The sequence below is a fragment of the Lissotriton helveticus genome, chromosome 7 (genome assembly GCF_964261635.1).
Source record: "Lissotriton helveticus chromosome 7, aLisHel1.1, whole genome shotgun sequence".
Lineage (NCBI taxonomy): Eukaryota > Metazoa > Chordata > Amphibia > Caudata > Salamandridae > Lissotriton > Lissotriton helveticus.
The window spans coordinates 1,001,447,710-1,001,464,704 of NC_136068.1; positions in this window are offsets into that span (position 1 = coordinate 1,001,447,710).

Below are 16,995 nucleotides of genomic sequence, written 5' to 3' on the forward strand. Positions count from 1 at the left end.
CGTTCCTCTACAGTGTAAATGTCTATTCATCATATACGATTACAGTTTGCTCCGTGGCAGGCCCACGTGGTTATAGGCTCGTATTTGTATAATGAAATTTTCACAATAAAGGTTTTTAAAAGAAAACATGGTAGTAGTATATACATTGGTAAAGTTTTTAATAATAGTCACTGTTTTAGAATCATTAAAAGGCAAGTGAAATAAAGCAGACCAATTACATGAAGGGTAAAAGGTATAATACGAAGGAACGCAGTAAAGATAAATGGTCAAGGGCTGTTGTGTTTTCTATTCCTGCAACATAAAGTGATCGATAAGAATCTCATATTCAGGCGTATCGGCGACTAAGACAGCAGGTCGACCCTCTTTTGCTCAACGGCTCCGTCATGGGACGAAGAAACGCTCTTTTTCTCGAAAAAAGAATATATTTTACTTGCAGGACAGTTGTAAAATTTCCGGGAAAGTACATTAGCCTGGAACATTATAACATATATTTAAGAAAAAATAATGTTCGGAAGTAATGAAAAGCGTAATTTTTAGGTCATATGACCAAGCCTTTCATCATTACAATAAGAAAAGTAAAATGAACCAATGAAAAGTTTTATTAACAAGTCACATGACTTGTTATGCTTACGTTACGCGCTGCGCGCCCCGGATGACTTCCGGATGCGCTAACGCGGCGCATCATATGACGCATTACGCGACAACGCAGGTCCAGAATATAGTCAAAATGTCTCCACCAACCAGCGGTCGGAACACAACCCCTTTCAGCAGGCTAAATAGTTCTGTTAAATGACAACAGAAGGGACAGGCAACAAGAACCATCAGTCAAAGAGGGGAGGGCTAGTTCTTCTCTACCGGGTTACATTGGGGCGCTACCGGAACTGATCGAATTGGTAGTCTACAGTGTTTCTGGATGTTTCAGACTGAAGCTGGGGTTAGCATGAGAGCAGCACCATTTCGTAGCTCCGTCGTGGCCATTCCGCAACCAATAATGGCAGCCGCTCTTTATCGGTATTTTGGGCGGGGTGGGTGGCGGAGCCGAGCTGTTTTGCAGCCATCATTGTGTGGAGTTCAGTTCATCTCACTAGTTTTGTATTTGTCATGAGGGGTTGTTCCTAATGTTTCTATTTTAGCGAGGTCAAAAAGAGATCCCATTAGTGGCCTACTGATTTTGCTCAATTCCTTTTCTTTTTTTTTACACGATTTTTCGTTATCTGCAAAGACTAAACAGAGTATTGCGACTCTGTGTTTGTTTGTAAATAGAGAATGAACCAAAGAGAACTAATTCTAAAACAGTAAATACTTGGATAACAATCAATCAAATGGAGAGAGAAGCAGGCACGACGGATTACAACGGGGGCAAAGGCCTGCGTTAACTACCTTTCACTATCTGCAAAGAGAGAGTACTCCTAATAGAAATGAGGGGGGGGGGCACCATTCAAAGCAGATCAGTTTGCATAAACACGAAAATGTTTTCACTTACCACGTACTTGACATTCGACAGCTTATGATATTTGCTATTAAAAAACCATTGAAATTCACTGAAAAAACCATAGGTTATAGACCATATATAGTTAGGAATTAGCATTTACAAAACCTAGAAAATTCACTGAAAAAACAATAGGTTATAGACCATATATAGTTAGGAATTAGCATTTAAAAAACCTTATTTTACTCACACAAAACCATTGAAATTCCATATATAGTTAGTTGCACTAACTATATATCGCGCACCCGCAATCCACTGCTGATCATGTCACATATTACATCATTCATGACATGGTCAGTGACATCACTGATGACATCACTGATGACATCTCAAATGACATCACTGATGACATCACTGATGACATCTCAAATGACATCACTGATGACATCACTGATGACATCTCAAATGACATCACTGATGACATCACTGATGACATCTCATTTGACATTACTGATCACATCACTGATGACATCATTCATGTGATAATACGATGAACCTCTTCAGACTCTAATATAACCTTAGATACACTCAGTGTAAACAGACACTCATAGACTGTCACTCATCCATGGAGTTACTCAGACACTTAGTCAGTCATGCAAAGAATCAATCACACCTCCATTTCCTCAACTATACAGTTATACACACCTTACTTATTCAAACATATACTAAAACATATTTACTCACTTATACAATCCTGGATACAAGTTCACAATGATCCATACAGCCACTCACACATTCACTGGCTCTTATGCACAGTTATTTATATATGTCAACTCTCACATGTACTGTGTTTTACATATGTACTTACTTTGACATGTAGCACTGAGATATCCATTCACTCACCAATACACTCATGCACACAGTCAACCGCCCATACAGCTGTTTCCACATGCACTTTTGAACCCATACATCTAGTCAATCAACTGCTCACACATCTATGCAGAGAGTCATACACCTCCCAGCCACCCACACACACACTCAGTCTACCATACAAATGCTTGGGCAACCAATCAATAACCCATACAGTTAATCATATAGCTAATGTTCAACACATGCAGCAGTTTACAGAACAACAGACATAATGATGCACAAATTAAGACAGTTTAGTCACTAACCCATGCACTCAGTGAGACACATTTAATCAGTCACTCATACAGTCAGCCATGCCCCTACTAAATCCTTCATCAAGACACTTATACATCCACTCATTCTTCAATATGTAAGACATATTTTAACTTTACAGAATTATACAGTCACTGGATGTAGTCATCAGTGATGTCATTTGAGATGTCATCAGTGATGTCATCAGTGATGTCATTTGAGATGTCATCAGTGATGTCATCAGTGATGTCATTTGAGATGTCATCAGTGATGTCATCAGTGATGTCACTGACCATGTCATGAATGATGTAATATGTGACATGATCAGCAGTGGATTGCGGGTGCGCGATATATAGTTAGTGCAACTAACTATATATGGAATTTCAATGGTTTTGTGTGAGTAAAATAAGGTTTTTTAAATGCTAATTCCTAACTATATATGGTCTATAACCTATGGTTTTTTCAGTGAATATATATATATATATCCAAAACTCAGGTCACCCCACTTTGAAGAGCCTCCACACAGGTAGGTTTGAATCTTCGTTTTATTGCAGGTTTACAGCGCAGAGAGGGAAAGGCAGAAGTCCTGTAAAAATGAAAGCCTGACGCGTTTCATGCTCGTTGGAGCACTTCCTCAGAGGCTTGTAGGACACTGCGCCGAGCATAGAGTTTCTTTAAATCACTTGCACCTGCCATGATAAGCGTTAGCACCCCAGTGCTTGCTGGTGCATGAAGTCCAAATCATTACGCTGCTTGTGCGCTGCTCTCACAATGTCTAAAATGTTCAAAATAACACCACAGTGGGCCAGGAAATTGCAGTCCTCGTTCCTGCGCCATGAATACACACCTGCAACACGACCTTCCTGTGTTACTCACGCTGCTCTCCATTAGCTGCAGCATGAACCACTCGTGTGTGTGGGGGGCTCCTCCCGACCGGGACCGGCCGGTTAAACATCCAAAACTCAGGTCACCCCACTTTGAAGAGCCTCCACACAGGTAGGTTTGAATCTTCGTTTTATTGCAGGTTTACAGCGCAGAGAGGGAAAGGCAGAAGTCCTGTAAAAATGAAAGCCTGACGCGTTTCATGCTCATTGGAGCACTTCCTCAGAGGCTTGTAGGACACTGCGCCGAGCATAGAGTTTCTTTAAATCACTTGCACCTGCCATGATAAGCGTTAGCACCCCAGTGCTTGCTGGTGCATGAAGTCCAAATCATTACGCTGCTTGTGCGCTGCTCTCACAATGTCTAAAATGTTCAAAATAACACCAAACCTACCTCTGTGGAGGCTCTTCAAAGTGGGGTGACCTGAGTTTTGGATGTTTAACCGGCCGGTCCCGGTCGGGAGGAGCCCCCCACACACGAGTGGTTCATGCTGCAGCTAATGGAGAGCAGCGTGAGTAACACAGGAAGGTCGTGTTGCAGGTGTGTATTCACGGCGCAGGAACGAGGATTGCAATTTCCTGGCCCACTGTGGTGTTATTTTGAACATTTTAGACATTGTGAGAGCAGCGCACAAGCAGCGTAATGATTTGGACTTCATGCACCAGCAAGCACTGGGATGCTAACGCTTATCATGGCAGGTGCAAGTGATTTAAAGAAACTCTATGCTCGGCGCAGTGTCCTACAAGCCTCTGAGGAAGTGCTCCAACGAGCATGAAACGCGTCAGGCTTTCATTTTTACAGGACTTCTGCCTTTCCCTCTCTGCGCTGTAAACCTGCAATAAAACGAAGATTCAAACCTACCTGTGTGGAGGCTCTTCAAAGTGGGGTGACCTGAGTTTTGGATATATATATATATATATATATATATATATATATGCATGTGATCAAGGCTACCGTGTTGTAGCCGAAACGCGTCATGCTGGAGACAAGGGAGCAATAAAACTACCTGTGAAAGGATTTTGAAGCGTTGCTGTGGTCTGTACCTGCGTTGTTGCACCGGCGTCCAGAGCCGATCAGTAGGTGTGGTGAACGGATATATATATATATATATATATATATATATATATATATATATATATATATATATATATATATATATATATATATATATATATATTCACTGAAAAAACCATAGGTTATAGACCATATATAGTTAGGAATTAGCATTTACAAAACCTTGAAAATTCACTGAAAAAACCATAGGTTATAGACCATATATAGTTAGGAATTAGCATTTAAAAAACCTTATTTTACTCACACAAAACCATTTAAATTCCATATATAGTTAGTTGCACTAACTATATATCGCGCACCCGCAATCCACTGCTGATCATGTCACATATTACATCATTCATGACATGGTCAGTGACATCACTGATGACATCACTGATGACATCTCAAATGACATCACTGATGACATCACTGATGACATCTCAAATGACATCACTGATGACTACATCCAGTGACTGTATAATTCTGTAAAGTTAAAATATGTCTTACATATTGAAGAATGAGTGGATGTATAAGTGTCTTGATGAAGGATTTAGTAGGGGCATGGCTGACTGTATGAGTGACTGATTAAATGTGTCTCACTGAGTGCATGGGTTAGTGACTAAACTGTCTTAATTTGTGCATCATTATGTCTGTTGTTCTGTAAACTGCTGCATGTGTTGATCATTAGCTATATGATTAACTGTATGGGTTTTTGATTGGTTGCCCAAGCATTTGTATGGGAGACTGAGTGTGTGTCTGGGTGGCTGGGAGGTGTATGACTCTCTGCATAGATGTGTGAGCAGTTGATTGACTAGATGTATGGGTTCAAAAGTGCATGTGGAAACAGCTGTATGGGCGGTTGACTGTGTGCATGAGTGTATTGGTGAGTGAATGGATATCTCAGTGCTACATGTCAAAGTAAGTACATATGTAAAACACAGTACATGTCAGAGTTGACATATATAAATAACTGTGCATAAGAGCCAGTGAATGTGTGAGTGGCTGTATGGATCATTGTGAACTTGTATCCAGGATTGTATAAGTGAGTAAATATGTTTTAGTATATGTTTGAATAAGTAAGGTGTGTATAACTGTATAGTTGAGGAAATGGAGGTGTGATTGATTCTTTGCATGACTGACTAAGTGTCTGAGTAACTCCATGGATGAGTGACAGTCTATGAGTGTCTGTTTACACTGAGTGTATCTAAGGTTATATTAGAGTCTGAAGAGGTTCATCGTATTATCACATGAATGATGTCATCAGTGATGTGATCAGTAATGTCAAATGAGATGTCATCAGTGATGTCATTTGAGATGTCATCAGTGATGTCATCAGTGATGTCATTTGAGATGTCATCAGTGATGTCATCAGTGATGTCATTTGAGATGTCATCAGTGATGTCATCAGTGATGTCACTGACCATGTCATGAATGATGTAATATGTGACATGATCAGCAGTGGATTGCCGGTGCGCGATATATAGTTAGTGCAACTAACTATATATGGAATTTCAATGGTTTTGTGTGAGTAAAATAAGGTTTTTTAAATGCTAATTCCTAACTATATATGGTCTATAACCTATGGTTTTTTCAGTGAATTTTCAAGGTTTTGTAAATGCTAATTCCTAACTATATATGGTCTATAACCTATGGTTTTTTCAGTGAATTTCAATGGTTTTTTAATAGCAAATATCATAAGCTGTCGAATGTCAAGTACGTGGTAAGTGAAAACATTTTTGTGTTTATGCACACTGATCTGCTTTGAATGGTGCCCCCCCCTCATTTCTATTAGGAGTACTCTCTCTTTGCAGATAGTGAAAGGTAGTTAACGCAGGCCTTTGCCCCTGTTGTAATCCGTCGTGCCTGCTTCTCTCTCCATTTGATTGATTGTTATCCAAGTATTTACTGTTTTAGAATTAGTTCTCTTTGGTTCATTCTCTATTTACAAACAAACACAGAGTCGCAATACTCTGTTTAGTCTTTGCAGATAACGAAAAATCGTGTAAAAAAAAAGAAAAGGAATCGAGCAAAATCAGTAGGCCACTAATGGGATCTCTTTTTGACCTCGCTAAAATAGAAACATTAGGAACAACCCCTCATGACAAATACAAAACTAGTGAGATGAACTGAACTCCACACAATGATGGCTGCAAAACAGCTCGGCTCCGCCACCCACCCCACCCAAAATAACCATAAAGAGCGGCTGCCATGATTGGTTGCGGAATGGCCACGACAGAGCTACGAAATGGTGCTGCTCTCATGCTAACCCCAGCTTCAGTCTGAAACATCCAGAAACACTGTAGACTACCAATTCGATCAGTTCCGGTAGCGCCCCAATGTAACCCGGTAGAGAAGAACTAGCCCTCCCCTCTTTGACTGATGGTTCTTGTTGCCTGTCCCTTCTGTTGTCATTTAACAGAACTATTTAGCCTGCTGAAAGGGGTTGTGTTCCGACCGCTGGTTGGTGGAGACATTTTGACTATATTCTGTACCTGCGTTGTCGCGTAATGCGTCATATGACGCGCCGCGTTAGCGCATCCGGAAGTCATCCGGGGCGCGCAGCGCGTAACGTAAGCATAACAAGTCATGTGACTTGTTAATAAAACTTTTCATTGGTTCATTTTACTTTTCTTATTGTAATGATGAAAGGCTTGGTCATATGACCTAAAAATTACGCTTTTCATTACTTCCGAACATTATTTTTTCTTAAATATATGTTAGAATGTTCCAGGCTAATGTACTTTCCCGGAAATTTTACAACTGTCCTGCAAGTAAAATATATTCTTTTTTCGAGAAAAAGAGCGTTTCTTCGTCCCATGACGGAGCCGTTGAGCAAAAGAGGGTCGACCTGCTGTCTTAGTCGCCGATACGCCTGAATATGAGATTCTTATCGATCACTTTATGTTGCAGGAATAGAAAACACAACAGCCCTTGACCATTTATCTTTACTGCGTTCCTTCGTATTATACCTTTTACCCTTCATGTAATTGGTCTGCTTTATTTCACTTGCCTTTTAATGATTCTAAAACAGTCACTATTATTAAAAACTTTACCAATGTATATACTACTACCATATTTTCTTTTAAAAACCTTTATTGTGAAAATTTCATTATACAAATACGAGCCTATAACCACGTGGGCCTGCCACGGAGCAAACTGTAATCGTATATGATGAATAGACATTTACACTGTAGAGGAACGTAACGGGCGGGCCATTAGGTTGCAAGAACTAAGGTGTCTAACAGTTACGGAATCGGTGGACGTACATTTTATAATTAAAATACGACAGGGCCAGTTACAATAAAATTATCTAGATATACATTTGCGGGCAAGTACCATGGGTGACGTTAATTCGAACTTTCAACAGTACAGTAATCAATAACACATCAGAACTTAATATCAATAGGGATGTCGAAATATTCAATCAATTCTCGTCCCCGCCCGCCATGTGCTTCAAAACTGCATACGTATCTCGTGATTTCAAGGTTCTGCAACCAGTACACAACAAGGAGTTACGAGTCCCATTTATTCCGGCGCCATTTTGGGCGAGGACGGGCAGGTCCAGGATATAGTCAAAATGTCTCTACCAACCATCGACTATGATGATGTTCATATGCGGTATTTATTAGAGTAACACTCATCTGTCCACATGAAATTAATTTGCCACAATCTAAACATGTCATTTTAATCTTTCCAAAGTTCTTCTAAATATTTGGGACCGTTTCCCTTGCCTCTGAAGCTCTCAGTGCCACTTCTTTGATGAATGTACTAGCAGGTCAGGGGTTCTCCTCCAAATCTCTCTTTTATGCAGCACTATAATTAATTGGTGCCACCTCTCCATATGACGATGCATGGTATAGTTACCACAACTATATTTTTTTTCGGTTCCTCTGGAGAGTTCATCGTGGCAGATGAAGCGTGTAACGTACCGGGCATTTACCTTTTTTTGCATGTACAGGAAAGGAAAAAAAAATCGAGCGTCCGAGTTCTAAGGTGTCCCAGGGCCATTTTAGTGGACCAGGCCCAAATCCAAAGAACAGGCCGCCATTTTGAGAGTCCTCTTGCAGCCGCCTGTCGCTGTAGCATCAAGAGCAGCCGAAACTCAGCTGAATGGCAACTGAAACGGTAAAGGGGCGCCCCACTACAGCAGACGAGCCTCCACCTAGGAAGGCCCATTCACGCCGGCTCCACCCCCCTTCGGGCACCACACGCCGTTATTCGGAGCAGTATTGTAGGATGGCCACACCAGTGCGGCAACTTGCTAGACATCACCTCGGTGGTAACCGAATCTCAACGCCTTGTGGTGTCTTCTATTCAGAAAACATTGTTATGCTGCCTTCGACCTATTCGCCGCAAGTGCGCACACAACTCAACTGCATAGCTTGCTAGACACCACCTCGGTGCCATCCGGATCTTGGAATGTCAGCACCTTTTGGTGTCTTCTCTTCAGAAAATATTGTTGCGCTGCCTTTGGCCCCATTCGCACATCAGTCCGCTACTGACGCCATCTCACAGGCTAATGGGGCGCCCCACGCCGACTTTCAGCATTGTAGAATGACCACACCAGTACAGCAACTTGCTAGACATCACCTCGGTGCCATCCGGATCTCGGCGCCCCACTGCAGATGAAGTGCCTCTCAACTATGAAACCACCACGGTGACATCCGGATCTTGGCGCGTTGTGCTGCCTTCGGCCTATTCGCACATCGGTCCGCTACTGACGCCATCTCACAGGCTAATGGGGCGACCCACGCCGAGTTTCAGCATTGTAGGATGACCACACCAGTACAGCAACTTGCTAGACATCACCTCGGTGCCATCCGAATCTTGGCATCTCAACGCCTAGTGGTATCTTCCATACAAAAAATATTGTTACGCTGCCTTTGGCCCCATTCGCACATCAGTCCGCAACTTAGACATCACCTCGGTGCCATCCGGATCTTGGCATCTCAGCGCCTTGTGGTGTCAGTCAGAAAATATTGTTGCGCTGCCTTTGGCCCCATTCGCACATCAGTCCGCTACTGACACCATCTCACAGGCCAACAGGGCGCCCCACACCGACTTTTACCATTGTACGATGGCCACACCAGTGCCACAACTTGCTAGACACCACCTCGGTGCCATCCGGATCTTGGCATCTCAGCGCCTTGTGGTGTCTTCAAATCAGAAAATATTGTTGCGCTGCCTTTGGCCCCATTCGCACATTGGTCCGCTATTGACGCCATCTCACAGGCCAACGGGGCGCCACACGCCGACTTTCAACATTGTAGGATGGCCACAGAAGTGCGACAACTTACTAGACACCACCTCGGTGCCATCCGGATCTTGGCGCGTTGTGCTGCCTTCGGCCTATTCGCACATCGGTCCGCTACTGACGCAAACTCACAGGCCAACGGGGCGCCCCACGCCGACTTTCAGCATTGTAGGATGGCCACACCAGTGCACCTTACTAGACACCACCTCGGTGCCATCCGGATCTTGACGCGTAGTGAAGCTGCAGCAGCTGCAAATAAGCTTCAGACAGTGTTACAACCGCTGCTCAGAACTCTCAACTATGACACCACCTCGGTGCCATCCGGATCTTGGCATCTCAGCGCCTTGTGGTGTCAGTCAGAAACTATTGTTGCGCTGCCTTTGGCCCCATTCGCACATCGGTCCGCTACTGACGCAAACTCACAGGCCAACGGGGCACCCCACGCCGACTTTCAGCATTGTAGGATGGCCACACCAGTGCGGCAACTTGCTACACACCACCTCGGTGCCATCCGGATCTTGGCATCTCAGCGCCTAGTGGTGTCTTCTATTCCGAAAATATTGTTGCACTGCCTTCGGCCCCATTCACACATCGGTCCGCTACTGACGCCATCTCACAGGCCAACGGGGCGCCCCACGCCGACTTTCAGCATTGTAGGATGGCCACACCAGTGCGGCAACTTACTAGACACCACCTCGGTGCCATCCGGATCTTGGCGCGTTGTGCTGCCTTCGGCCTATTCGCACATCGGTCCGCTACTGACGCAAACTCACAGGCCAACGGGGCGCCCCACGCCGACTTTCAGCATTGTTGGATGGCCACACCAGTGCGGCAACTTACTAGACACCACCTCGGTGCCATCCGGATCTTGGCGCGTTGTGCTGCCTTCGGCCTATTCGCACATCGGTCCGCTACTGACGCAAACTCACAGGCCAACGGGGCGCCCCACGCCGACTTTCAGCATTGTAGGATGGCCACACCAGTGCTGCAACTTGCTGGACACCACCTCGGTGCCATCCGGATCTTGGCGCGTTGTATTGCCTTCGGCCTATTCGCACATCGGTCCGCTACTGACGCCGCCTCACGTGCCAACGTATTTTCTCCGCATTTTATACCCTATGCCGCATAACAGGTCATGTGACTTGTTTATAAAACTTTTCATTGGTTCATTTTACTTTTGGTTTCCTAATGATGGAAGGCTTGATCATATGACCTAAAAACAACACTTTTCATTGGATGAAAACTTTTTTTTTTTCCCAAACGATGAAAGCCCCACCTTGTTTCTGGATGTTTCAGACTAAACTGGCGTCAGCATGAGAGCACCACCATCTCGTAGCTCCGTCGTGGTCATTCCGCGAGCAATCATGGCAGCCGCTCCCCACCAGAAGCCTGCAGGAGTCGGGGCCCCCAAAACTTTTGATGAATTCTCAAGGCGGAGGGGACGCTTTCGAGAATGGGGTCCAAGACCTAGCAGACAAGCGTCCGATTTCCAAGGTGTCCCAGGGCCATTTCAGTGGACCAGGCCCAAAAAGGAAAGAGCCTGCCGCCATTTTGAGAGTCCTGTGACAGCCGCCTATCGCTGCACCGCAAGAGTGGGCGCAACTCAGCTGAATTGCGGCTTTTGACACAGTGGACCAAAAACGGACGGAATGGCAACTGAAACGGTAAAGGGGCGCCCCACTACAACAGATGACACTCCACCTGGAGAGGCCCGTTCACGCCGCCTCCCCCGGGGCGCCCCACGCCGTTATTCGGAGCAGCATTGTAGGATACCAAAACCAGTGCGGCAACTTACTGGACATCACCTTGGTGCCATCGTTCTGCTGCCTTGGAACTATTCGCACAACAGTTTGCTACTGATGACCCACCCCCCGCGACGCCCCAAGCCGTTATTTGCTGGGTGGTAACTTACTAGACATCACTTTCGTGTCATCTAGATTTTGGCGCGTTCTGCTGCCTTGGAACTATTCGCACAACAGTTTGCTACTGATGACCCACCCCCCGCGACGCCCCACGCCGGAAATCTGGACGTTGTGCTGCGTTGGGACTATTCGCACAGCCGACCGCTACTTCGTTGTTTTTCCCTAAAAATGTTTATATGTTATTACTATTTTTGTTTTCTTGTATATATTTATAAATTATTAAAGTTTTATAATCTTACTACTTTGTCGGAGTGCTATATATTTTTAATGTGACACATAATTGTAAAAACTTTGATGTACAAAGAGTCATCCCTGGAATCTTCCGCTTCACGCTCGGTCCCCTCCCCAATCACAATACAGGATGGTTTTCAGATAATAGCAACGCTTCTGCTGTGACGGATCTCATCGAGTGTGGGCCTTGATCTACTATAACTCCTTTGAAGAGGGGTGATTCTTTACAGCTGTGGCCATAAACTACATCTGCAGGGCTAGCTGATAGCCTAGAACCGGCCTGGACAATCGGACACAGAGGAAAAGGAGTGTCAGAGGGTGCGGTAGTGAATAGGGCGAAAGGGAGGTGTCGGGCGGGCACAGGGTGTGATTCTCAGGGAAGAGCAGCGCAGATGGGGAGAGGTTTATTACCCATGCATAAGACAGAGAGCGGGGGTGACCACTGCCTGGGTGAGATGCTTGCGAGGGTGGGGAGCCATGCTAAGGATCGACAGCGTGCACAGAGTGGGTCTGGTCAAGGCATCTAAAATGGCTGCCGTGCACGACAAAAGTGTGGCATTTGAAAAAAGACAAGATGGCGCAGACAATGTTTTTCAACACTTCCTGATTTCCTTCGAATCGAACGTTAACAGACGTTGGGGCATATTACCAAAGTTAAGTGATATTTATCCCTAACGATGCATTGCAAAGATTTTTTTACCGTCAGAAATTATCGCAGATAAACCTTGCTATTATCAAGGTTTATCGCAAATACGATAAAAAACGACCGCAATGCATTAATATCGCTGGAAACTCAGCGATATTTATGCATTACCGAGCTAATGCTCTTAGCCATGTTATCCACCTCCCATTGGATAACATGGCTAAGAACTGCTCAGGGCAGCTGTTACTTTTTGGAGATATTCGCGGTTATCTCGAATATTTCCAAAAGTTGATAATAGGAGATAGCGATGTTAGCGACTGTTTCCAGTCGCTAACATCTTGGCATGCCCACTTTGCATGTCATTAGTGATAAATATCACTCACATGCAAAGTGGGGCCCAAGATGGTCGCTATCTCCTACTAGCCGTCGCTAACTGGTGTTAGCAACAGCTAGGTAATACAGATATAATTTTATCTCCGCGAAGCGGAGCGCTGTTACAGATATATATCTTGTTTTTGAACGTTAATTTCTCAAAATGCACTGAAGCACATATATTGAGACCTAGCAAAGGCACATCGGGCTACCAGTCCCTAATATTTTACCAAGTTTCGTGCAAATCCATTCAGCCGTTCGATTATTATGATTTTTTTTTTTTTTGCCCCGCGGGGCCCTTTTAAAACCTCCACATCAAACCTAGGGGGTCAGCGAGGATCTACTATGCCCCCTTATGGTCATTTGCCCCTTCGCTTTGGCCTCCTCTTGTCTCTCGATCCTACCGAGAGACAAGATGGCGGCCGCTACGGACTGTTTGGAATGTTTACAGACACCGGAGAGCCAATCAGCTTCGCTTCGCAAAGCTCCGTAACGCGAAAAGTACGCGAAGCGGTGCGCTGTTACAGATATATATCTTGTTTTTGAACGTTAATTTCTCAAAATGCACTGAAGCACATATATTGAGACCTAGCAAAGGCACATCGGGCTACCAGTCCCTAATATTTTACCAAGTTTCGTGCAAATCCATTCAGCCGTTCGATTATTATGATTTTTTTTTTTTTTGCCCCGCGGGGCCCTTTTAAAACCTCCACATCAAACCTAGGGGGTCAGCGAGGATCTACTATTCCCCCTTATGGTCATTTGCCCCTTCGCTTTGGCCTCCTCTTGTCTCTCGATCCTACCGAGAGACAAGATGGCGGCCGCTACGGACTGTTTGGAATGTTGACAGACGCCGGAGAACCAATCAGCTTCGCTTCACAAAGCTCCGTTGCGCGAAAAGTACGCGTCCTGGAGCGCTGCCCGGTCCGTTGTTACAGATATATATCTTTTTTTAAACGTTAATTTCTCAAAATCCACTGTAGCACATATATTGAGACCTACAAAAGGCACATCGGGCTACCAGTCCCTACAATTTTGCCAAGTTTCGTGCAAATCCATTCAGCCGTTCGGGCTAAAAGTGAGGCCAACCGCCCTATGGAAAACTCAATGTTAAAAACACGTTTTGGGACCCCCCTTTTTTCTCGACCCCCCCTGGACGAACCCCCCCCCAATTTTCAGGGGCTGCTCAGAAACAAAATGTGCCATTTTCCTGAAAATTTCAGCCAATTCCGTCCACAAACGCCAAAGTTATTAGACATAGAATTTTCAAAAAACCCATAGAGAAAAAATCCTAACTATATATACCTACTGGCGACCGCCAGTAGGTAATAAATACACTGAAAAAACCATAGGTTTCACACCAGTTATAGTTAGCTGGAAATTTTACTCGCATAAAACCATTGAAATTCCCACGTTATAGTTAGTTGGACTCACTATAACTTGCGCGTGCAATGCACTGCTGATGACGTCACATATTACATCACTCATGACATGGTCAATGACATCACTCATGACATCACTGATGACACCATCCAGTGAATGTGTGTCTTTCTGAAAAATAAATATGAGTTATATATGTATATGTAAAAGTTGATGGAAGAATAAATGTTTAAATAAGTGTTTACATGTTTTAAAAAAAACTAAAATTGATTGGTTAACTGGCTAATTAAGTGTATCTTAGTGAATACATATATTAGTGAGTAATGTTTAAATATTTAAATATATGTATTAGTGTTTCACTTTGTGTATAAGTGGCTGCATGGGTTGGTGAGTAGCTACGTGTGTTTGTATATGGGTTATTACATGTTTTTCTTAGTATCAGTATGAGTGTTTGTATGGTTTGGTGGGGGTATTACCTAGCACATAGATGCATGAATGACTGACTCTCTCTTTGTATGTGTTTTAAAGACAGCATATGTGTAGGACTGTATGGGTGGATGAGTGTGTATATGTGTGTGTTAGTGAGTGAATGAGTGTCTCACTAGTGTATTTATCAGTAACTACATATGTATTAATCTAGTATATGTGAATATTGATGTATATAAGTGAGTATATGTGAGAGTAAGAGATTGTAAGAGTTCCTGTTTAAATTAGTATGTGTTTCTATAAGTGATTGTTTAAGAGAGTAAGTACGTGTAAGTTTCTTTAGAAGTAAAGTGGTAGTGTGTGTATAGCTGTAAATGCAAATAAATGGATGTTTAATAGTTTATTTGCATGTGTGAGTATGTGTCAGAGTTTGTTTTAGATGACTGTCGGTGTGTAACAGGATGTATAGGTGTATCACTACATATGATGAGTGAGTATATGTATGAGTGACTATATAGAACTGTTGGTGAATAAGTGGATGTGTATATAGATGGTGAAATTATTGAATTGGTTGTTGTTACTGGTATGGGTATCTCCATTTTTTTGAAAATTTTAGTTTCTATTATTGAATATGTGTTTCAAGGGTTACATTACAGTGAAAGGAGGTCTGTCACTCTGTCACAAGGATGGTGTCATCAGTGATGTCATGAGTGATGTCACTGACCATGTCATGAGTGATGTAATATGTGACGTCATCAGCAGTGCATTGCACGCACAAGTTATAGTGAGTCCAACTAACTATAACGTGGGAATTTCAATGGTTTTATGCGAGTAAAATTTCCAGCTAACTATAACTGGTGTGAAACCTATGGTTTTTTCAGTGAATTTAATAGGTTTTTTAAATGCTAATTCCTAACTATAACTGGTGTGAAACCTATTGTTTTTTCAGTGAATTTCAAAGGTTTTTTAATAGCAAATCTCTATAGGTATGAAATGTAATATTTTTTATAATGAATTGTATATTGTATAATTATGTAATACTATTTATTTTTTTTATGTTTAGTTTTTTTTTTTTGCCCTGGAGCGCTCCCGGGGTGCGTACCGATGCGCGTACCCCACGAAAAAGTTAAAAAAAAAAAAATAATTGTGGCCTATATGGGCCTCCTAAGCCCCCCTCAGAAAACCTAGGGGGTCAGGGGGTGTCTACCGTGTCCCCTTTTACCCATTCCCAACGTTGTTTGTCCTCCATCTTGTGTCTAAAATCTACCGAAACACAAGATGGAGGACTCCCGTAGCACTGCCGGTGCGCGTACCGGGGCGCGCACCGGTAAGTGCTCCCATAAAATTTTTAAAGTTAATTTACATAAAAACCACTGGAGAGACTTTCACCAAATATAGAATAGGCCCTACTACATACCAGTCCCTACCATTTTCCCAAATTTGGTGGAATACCATTGAGCCATTTGGGCTGTAGCCCTGTCTAAATATCCTGAGGTAAATTACATGACAAAAACACATATGAAGTGTTAGAATTTACAACCAATTAAAATGTTACTTTCATTTTCTATTTTTATTTCCTGACATTTGATTGGTTATGTACATGAATATAAATGAAAAATGAGAGGGAAACACGGCCATTTTGACTACAACTACATGAGGTACATCTTTAAAGGATATTCTCATAAAACTTCAACAGCTTTCTGTAAGGTAAGTTGTTAATTTGTAAGGGGCACTTTAAGTTAATTTGTAAAAACGCTTTCTGATAGTTATTTACTGTCCCTCTGTTATAGTTATAGATTAAGATAGGCTTCTCTGGTATAATTATGAATTTACTTAGGCTTCTTCACATACACTTTTTTATATTTCTACTTCCTGCCTGATACCATACACTGCCCAAAGATAACTTCACTGTTAAAAACTCAGAAGTACCTGTCTGAACTTAAACCCAACAGTGCCCTAACTCTACTGATATAGGTATTTTTTATGCAATTTACAGCAAGAAAATGGAAGATACACCACAGACCATCAATATTTCTTTCGAAATTACTAATGAGGAGATTCTTTTAGAAATTACCGATGAGGAAATTCTTCAAGAAGATTTTCTTGACTTCCTGGATGAGTCTCTTGACCAACAATTCATTGACTGTTTAGATAATATGGAATCATGCAATACAAATTTGGAGGAGATTCCGGATAATGACATGTTGCAAGTGTTATTAAATTATGAAAATTCAGAACAATA